We start from the raw sequence: 6,000 nt of genomic DNA on the forward strand, positions 1-6,000 counted from the left end.
GAGCACTCCGAGAGAAATCTGGATATTCAATGCAGAATGGTCGCTAGGAATTTCTATTAAAACAAGTTTTTAACGCGAAAAAACCCAAAACAAAGGATTTCTTTTTTTTAATTGTTTTTTTTCTTTTTTTTTTTTATCACTATAAAAACACAAAAAACTAAGACTAATTTAAAATTGAATATAAATACAATGCAATTATTTATTTTTTCCCAATTAAAATATATGGGAGAATGTCCACGTGGACAACAGGGGAGGGGTATAGTCAATGTCCACGCTTGTCCATGGAGGGGGAGGGGGGAGTCTAAAATCGTGCTTTTTCTGTCCACGTGGTATGTGGACAGCCCCTAACATGATAGTATAGGATTAGAAATTATAATGAGTATTGATAATGTTACAGTCGCTAGAAATCTATGTAGACGCATGATAGTCTAGTCGCATAGGAATATTGAACGAAGACAAAAAACATGTTAATTTTGAAAGCTCCTAACATGGAAATGGGCACCCTAATGAAAAATTGAAAAATATGGGTCTGACGTTTTGCGATAATAAATAAACCTACCAATTTTAACGAAAATCTGAGAAGCACTATATCGGTTTGGACTGGAGTGGCTGTATAAACACACAAAAGACAAATGGCTACGTGTTCGTTCACTGAACGAACGATCGTGAGTTCAATTTCTTTTTTTGACGTAGGACTACGTCTAACCGGAAGATATAGGGGGTGAAATGGAAATCTAGGCACTGAACAAGTAGGAAAAAATGCAAGATTTGGAACGCTTATAACTTGAGCATTTCTCAATAGATCGCAAAGGTTTTTGCATCAATTGATAGGAAATATATCTACGCATCTATCATAACGAATAACATTTCATTTTTCTTGAGATAAATAATTGAATAATTGTGAAATATCAAACATTGTCAAAATGCACTATGTGCCCATTTTTGATTGGTCCATTTTGTGCTCCTCAAATCGAACCGACCAAAACGGGCAACCAGAGCAGCAGCGAAATAGAATGAACCACGATTGGAAAGGAAAAAGAAAAAAATGAACGAAACATTGGTCGCAGTCTCACACATGCGTAATTCTCAAGCCAGCCAGTCAGCTTAAAAATCCTCGCTCCGCTGCCGTAACGATCATTCTCATTCAAACCGTACACCACATCGGTTCGCATCACAACACATTAACAAACCAACCCAAGCAGCCATGTCTGGACATGCTAAAGGAGGAAAAGTGAAGGGAAAGGCAAAATCCCGCTCGAACCGTGTTGATCTGGAGTTCCCCGCAAGGGTAGCTAGGCCGAGCGCGTTAGTACCAGTGCACCAGTCCACCTAGACGGCGTTATATAGTTTCGGCCGCCGAAGTGATCGAGTTGACTGATAAAGCTGCTCGCGACGATAAGAAAACCCGCATTCGGAACAGAACACATTCGGTTCGGTGGACATCAAGACAACAGGCAGTTGCAGCGAGTGGCGAGTGGCAAACGCAATCGCAAAACGGCATCAGGTAGCAGAAGAAAAAAGTTTGTTCTTTATACACACTGCTTTGGTGGCAAATCCAGAACAAGGCGGCATCGAGGGCGTTCGAAATGGTTTTTTTTTTCAAAACCACGAGTACTAAGTTTTCTAAATTGGAACCATTCCATAAAACAAGGCGCTTTTCAGGCGCCTTCCAAAAAAGAGTTTAGGAAATACAGTTCAATGCTTTCTAAAACAATATCCAAAATAATAATAAAACACAAATTGATTTTTTCATAATTTGTTTGCCAGGATATGATGAGTATGTGAATTTGGCAGTTGTTCTGAGCTTATTGATTTTCACCAATTCTTAAATTGCTTCTAGATTGAAAGTACAGTAATTTACACTTATCTCGACATTTAGCTAATTGGACGGACCAGTAATGCGACATATTTAGTTGGACATTTTTGTAAACATAGAGTTCGGGGTCCAAATTATGACCCCACATTGAAGGTCGACACTATACCACTGTCATCGCAAATGTTCAATTACAGGTTAAAATTACCTCCAATCCGATACTGAGTGGTGGTAATGCGACGTGCCATTGAATGTAATTTACTGTAAAATATGTCACAAGCTGGATGGGAAGAAATTTTCCAACTGTGGAAGCTGTGGCGAGTGGCAAATGCAATCGCTAAACAGAAAGGTTTAGCCGAACAAGATGGGGATATCGAGTGATAACAAAACAATAAACTCTTTAGATTGAAGATAATTTTGTGATCCTGAAAAGGACCCTTTTTAGCCTGCATGTGAATCCAACGAGCGAACAAATCGTAATGAGTGTATTTTTTTGCCATCGCTCTCTTTTAACGCTCATTCGTTCGTCTCGTTGGACTCGCCCCTCTGGCTGAGTCTGCCAATTTGTCTCTATCCTGTGAGTGTGTACCGCTAGAGTATAAAACACGCGGACCCCAAATAAATATCTTATTTTATTTCAAACCGTAAACCCGTGTGGTTGTACGGCATCGGCATCGTGGACGTAACAAAGGAGGACAAGTTAAGGGAAAGGCAAAGTCTCACTCGAACCGTGCAGGTCTCCAGTTCCCTGTTGGTCGCATTCACTGATTGCTCCGCAAGGGTAACTAGGCCGAACGGATTGGTGCCGGAGCACCAGTATACCTAACAGCGATTATAGAGTTTCGGCCGTCGGAGTGCTCGAGTTGGCTTGCAAAGCTGCTCACGACAATCAGAAAACCCGCATCAAGAACAGAGCAGCTTCGGTTCGGCGCTCATCAAGGCAACAATTAGTTTCAGTGAGTGGCAAAGTGTTTCTCCGGCACGTCGCATCAAATGTAATTTACTGAACAACATGTCACAAGCTGGATGGGAAGAAATATTCCAACTGTGAAAGCTGTGGCGAGTGGCGAACGCAATAGCTAAACAGGAAGGTTTAACCGAACAAGATGGGAATATCGAGTGATAAAAAAAAACACAACACCAAAGGTTCTTTTCAGAACCATCAACATATTCATGAAGAGTAAACAGTAAACTAATCCATTTTTAAGGTAGATAGGTAGGTATTCACGTAGGAGAAGAAAATAAAACAATATATTTAAAATATATATTTAACAAAAGCTGTCCCCTTTGTATAGTCCTACGTCACTCCGGTTATGTCCCCGACATTACCCACCCGTCTATTTTTAAATTGTGAATGATTGTGGTTCCGCCTCCTTCCCCTTCAGAGATTTGAGCATGATAAGTTATCCAAAATATATTTTTTCTCAGCATTGAAATCAGTTTATCTAAAAAAACAAACTAATATTGTTTACAGATATAAGCTCAAAAAAACAGGAATGGGTTATATGTATGGTATAACCGCAAGGGTGACGTAGGACTATCGTTGATTTAGAGATCATTTGTTTGAAGTTGAATCTAAATCCATTCTGAATGAATGAATAAATGAATATTTGGGGGACTTTGAAAACGAGAGCGTTACGTTGGAGGCACAAGGTTTTATGCATCCAATATAGGATACGAAAAACCTTGTTCTGAATAATAATCTTCAGAAACTTTCCTGCTAAACTGCACTTGATTGACAAATCACAAACCCAAATGTATTATATGGATATTTTATGGATAGAAAACATTAAAATAAACTCTTTCGCTTGAATGTAATTTTCAATTCCAAGGGGAACTGGTAGATTATTTTCCAGCAATGATTAGATATTTCCACATTTTCCTCGATACTGGAAGCCCACCAGTGGTTTATGCTAACTCGATAACCATCTGTTAATAGCACTTGATTGAAACATATTTGATCACAGTGTTACATGGATAGAAAACATTCAAATAAACTCTTTCACATGAATGTATTTTTAAATTCCCAGAGGAACTGGCCGATTATTTTCCGGATCTTTCTCGATGCTGAATGGCATCCAAACGGAAAGAATTCCGTGCGTGTATGTGTGTGTGTAGCGGCTGCTTCGATGGTCACCTTCTCTTCTCCTGAAGGATCGGCTTCTCTGTGCTCCCTCACAGTTTCAAACAAACTGCTTGCGTTTCAGGGCAGATCTCGATCCTTCGCCGTCCAGCACCTTCAGCAACGATGTTGTCTTGTCGATGTCCTCACGAAAAATGAATGCGTCTCGCCACCAGAATATTAATTCATTATAAGCAATTTGCCTTTCAAAAAGTGTGCCTTCTAAAGCGCCCACCTTAGCTAGCGAGTCCGCCTTTTCATTCCCCGGAATCGAGCAATGAGAGGGAACCCATGCTAAGGTAATCTTGAATAATTTTTCGACCAAAACACGTTTATCAACTTTCATTGAGCGGATTGCCTCTATTGAGCTGAGACTGTCTGAAAAAATAAAATAGTGGTCGATGGGCAATGTTCAATGATCCCTAATGCGTAATATATCGCACCCAGTTCAGCGACATACACGACATTTTCATTGAAGATGCCGAAGCCAGTGGACCCGTTTATGAATGAACCGTCAGTAAAGAACATTTTATCAGATCTAACTCTCCCATATTCTGCCGAAAATATCGGCGGAATAGAATCGGAGCGTAGGTGATCTGGGATTCCATGGATTTTTTGTCGCATGGACAGATCAAAAATGACAGAGGAATTGCAGAAGTATGGGAAGCAAACTTGGTTGGAGATGCCTGGTTGTTTTGTACAACTGAATGAGGTCTCCTGGATGGGCACCCCACCATGTTCCGGTAATTGTTTGGAGAAAATTGATTCTTTGCTGGCATTTCTGTTTCAAATACGCAATGTGTCTCCCCCAGGTACACTTAGAATCAAAATATACACCCAGGTATTTGAAAAACATAGAGTGTTGGATCGTTTTGCCGGATAGGTGAAGCTGGAATTGGGCGGGTTCGTGCTTCCTAGAAAAAACGACCATTTCAGTTTTCTCCGTAGAGAATTCGATACCCAGCTTGAGGGCCCACGTGAACAGATTGTTCAGGGTATCTTGCAACGACTTTTGCAGAACGACGGGATTAGTACCCGTGATGGAAATAACTCCATCGTCTGCAAGTTGTCTCAGCGTGCAGTCTCTAGTTAGACAATCATCCATATAATTGACGTAAAAACTGTACAAGAGGGGGCTTAACAAAGAAAACATTCAAATAAACTCTTTCACATGAATGTAATTTTAAATTCCCAGAGGAACTGGCAGATTATTTTCAGTAACGATTAGATATTTCCACATTTTCCTCGCTACTGGAAGCCCACCAGTGGTTAATACTAATTTGATAACCACCTGTTAATAGCACTTGATTGAAACATATTTGGTCACAGTGTTACATGGATAGAAAACATTCAAATAAACTCTTTCACATGAATGTATTTTTGAATTCCCAGAGGAACTGGCAGATTATTTTCCAGAAATGATTAGATCTTTCCGGAACTTTCTCAATGCTGAATGGCATCCAAACGGAAAGAATTCCGCGCGTGTATGTGTGTGTAGCTTCCCGGGGAACCGTTTGTGGCATCACTCTCCTCCTGATGGATTCCCTTCTGGCCTAGGGTGCACAAACAGGCTCTTGGTGACACCGTTCATCCGCGCTTTCATGATAAACGAAGAGCTTCACCACAACAGCGACAACATGCTCCAATCGCTGTTCAATTAGAACTGAGTGGATTTGCGAGCGGCGCTCGCTTATATACCGATTGGTGATTTCAATAGCCTGTTTTGAAAGCAATTTTAAGACTATTGAAACAAGTTTTTGGATCAAAAAGTAACAAGTATAGAACGCGTAGACATTTTATCTTTCGAATGAAGTGTTTATCATACCATTTCGTTCAGTTGTTTAGGAGCTATTAACGCTCAAAATCTCGGTCTCCGGCGTAACGCTTTCGTTTTCGAAACTTTGATTTTACACCCCGGTATAGAAATGAAAGACGTAGTCCTACGTCAAAAAGAAAAAAAAGTAAAAAAAGTAAATTGTGGATAATGGAAATCCAACGTGCCTCACGATTTTATTTTAGTCTTATCAATGCCCTAGACCAATGAAGGGGAGGTGTTATAACTGCT

Source organism: Toxorhynchites rutilus, chromosome 2 (genome assembly GCF_029784135.1).
Source record: "Toxorhynchites rutilus septentrionalis strain SRP chromosome 2, ASM2978413v1, whole genome shotgun sequence".
Classification (NCBI taxonomy): domain Eukaryota; kingdom Metazoa; phylum Arthropoda; class Insecta; order Diptera; family Culicidae; genus Toxorhynchites; species Toxorhynchites rutilus.